Source organism: Triticum dicoccoides, chromosome 6B (genome assembly GCF_002162155.2).
Source record: "Triticum dicoccoides isolate Atlit2015 ecotype Zavitan chromosome 6B, WEW_v2.0, whole genome shotgun sequence".
NCBI classification, from domain to species: domain Eukaryota; kingdom Viridiplantae; phylum Streptophyta; class Magnoliopsida; order Poales; family Poaceae; genus Triticum; species Triticum dicoccoides.
This window is the reverse complement of record NC_041391.1, coordinates 140,272,145-140,275,156: the sequence shown is the minus strand read 5'-3', so window position 1 is coordinate 140,275,156 and position 3,012 is coordinate 140,272,145.

The window sequence follows — 3,012 nt, the reverse complement described above, 5'->3', positions numbered from 1 at the left end:
ATTATTTCTCTGATCATGACATTACAGTCGTCAGCGACGCACCATTGTCAGAGATTCTGCATAACAGAGATGCAACTGGTCGAGTGGCTAAATGGGCGATTGAACTCCTTCCCCTTGATGTCAAATTCGAGGCAAAGAAAGCCACTAAGTCCCAGGCTATAGCAGATTTCCTTGCCGAGTGGATTGAGCAACAGCAGCCGACTCAAGTTCACTCGGAGCATTGGACCATGTTCTTTGATGGATCTAAGATGTAAAATGGTTCTGGTGCTGGGGTTGTCTTGGTTTCCCCCCGAGGAGATAAACTCAGATATGTGCTCCAAATCCACTTTGATTCCTCCAACAATGAAGCAGAATATGAAGCACTGTTGTATGGGTTGCGCATGGCCATTTCACTCGGCGTCCGTCACCTTATGGTTTATGGCGACTCAGATTTGGTGGTCAATCAGGTGATGAGGGAGTGGGACGTTAGAAGCCCAGCCATGACTGGATACTGCAATGCAGTGAGGAAGCTCGAAAAGAAGTTCGAAGGGTTAGAGCTCCACCACATACCCCGACTGAAAAATCAAGCAGCTGACGATCTGGCGAAGATAGGATCCAAGAGAGAAGCCATCCCCAGTGATGTGTTCTTGGAGCATATCCACACTCCATCAGTCGTAGAAGATCCTTTTACCGATGAAGCTCCGCAACCTAAGGGTGTTACGGACTCGACTGAGGTTGAAGTCCCAGCAGTGGTCGACCTGATCATGGAAGTTCTAGTGATCACTCCAAATTGGAAAGTACCATATATCGCGTATATCTTGAGGAAAGAACTCCCGGAGGACGAAGAAGAGGCTCAACAGATCGTTCGCCGATCTAAGGCCTTTACCGTGATAAGAGGACAGTTGTATAGAGAAAGCGCGACTGGAGTTGGTCAGAAATGCATAACACCGGAGGAAGGTCGAATAATCCTTGATGACATCCACTCGGGGACCTGTGGCCATCATGCGTCCTCTCGGACAAACGTGGCCAAAGCATACCGAGCCGGATTTTATTAGCCAAGAGCGAATGAAATGGCGAAGGAGATAGTCGACAAGTGCGAGGGATGTCAATTTTACTCCAATATGTCACACAAGCCCACGTCAGCTTTGAAGACTATACCACTCGTCTGGCCCTTTGCAGTGTGGGGTTTGGATATGGTCGGTCCTTTGAGAACAGGCAGAAGCGGTTTTACCCATGTGCTGGTAGCAGTCGACAAGTTCACTAAGTGGATCAAAGCTAAACCCATCAAGAACCTCGATGACGGTACTGCTGTCAGCTTCATCAGAGAATTGATATTCACATATGGAGTCCCGCACAGCACCATCACTGACAACGGGTCAAAATTCGACTCCGAAGAGTTCAGAGCTTTCTGCACGTCTCCAGGCACACGAGTCGACTATGCTTGAGTCGCTCATCCACAGTCGAATGGACAGGCAGAACGAGCCAACGGTTTGATTCTCAAAGGGTTGAAACCCCGTTTGATGCGTGATCTTAAGCATGGGGGTGGTGCATGGGTCGATGAACTTCCCTCGGTGCTTTGGGGGTTAAGGACCACGCCCAACCGGTCGACTGGAAGAACTCCATTCTTCTTGGTCTACGGAGCTGAAGCAGTCTTGCCAAGCGACCTTCTCCACAATGCTCCCCGGGTCGAGCTCTACACTGAAGCTGAAGCAGAACAAGCGCGGCAGGATGCAGTCGACCTTTTAGAGGAAGAAAGGGAGATGGCTCTGATCAGATCGACCATTTACCAACAAGACTTGCGTCGCTTCCACGCCAAAAATGTGAAGAGTCGAGCCTTCCAGGAAGGAGATTTAGTTCTCCGAGTGGATCAGCAGAAACCACACAAGCTTGCTCCTTCTTGGGAAGGTCCCTTCATCGTTACCAAGGTTCTCCACAATGGAGCATACCGTCTTTACAATGTCGAGCATCAGATCGACGAGCCCCGAGCTTGGAACGCGGAGCTTCTCCGCCCCTTTTACACTTAAGTATTCACTCGGATGAGTTGTAATAAAAGTACTTCTGTAGTTTATTTATCAAAGACAAGAGCTTTATAATTTCCCCAGTAATCGTTATTTAATTTGTCCACACAAAACAATGCCCCAGTGGGTGGCTTGGCTGCGAATCCGATTCGCCCAAGTCTGTAAAAAAAATCCTAACCGAGTGGTGAGCCAGTCTCCCACACGAAGGCTTAGCTGCGAAATCCGTTTCGCCTAAGATAAACAAAATCCTACCGAGTGGTAAGCCAGCCTTCCACTCGGAGGCTTAGCTACAGTCCATGTACTCGCCTAAGATAAACAAAATCCTACCGACTGGTAAGCCAGCCTTCCACTCGGAGGCTTAGCTGCAGTCCAAGTACTCGCCTAAGATAAACAAAATCCTGTCGAGTGGTAAGCCAGCTTTCCACTCGGAGGCTTAGCTGCAGTCCAAGTACTCGCCTAAGATAAACAAAATCCTACCGAGTGGTAAGCCAGCCTTCCACTCGGAGGCTTAGCTGCAGCATTGCGCTCGCCTGAGTACAAATACAACGTGCGCTTTGCAAGGAGGACGAGGTGCAGGTCGACTGCTACCCTCTCCTTCCGAGCTACGCACAAATACAACATGCGCTTTGCAAGGAGGACGAGGTGCAGGTCGACTGCTACCCTCTCCTTCCGAGCTACGCCACAAATACAACATGCGCTTTGCAAGGAGGACGAGGTGCAGGTCGACTGCTACCCTCTCCTTCCGGGCTACGCCACCAATACAAAATCCTACCGAGTGGAGAGCAGACCTCCCACTCGGGGGCTTAGCTGCAGCCCAGTGCTCACCTAAGTATCTGAAATCCTACCGAGTGGAGAGCAGACCTCCCACTCGGGGGCTTAGCTGCAGCCCAGTGCTCGCCTAAATTTTTGAAAATCCTACTGAGTGGAGAGCAGACCTCCCACTCGTGGGCTTAGCTGCAGCCCAGTGCTCGCCTAAGTTTTTGAAAATCCTACCGAGTGGAGAGCAGACCTCCCA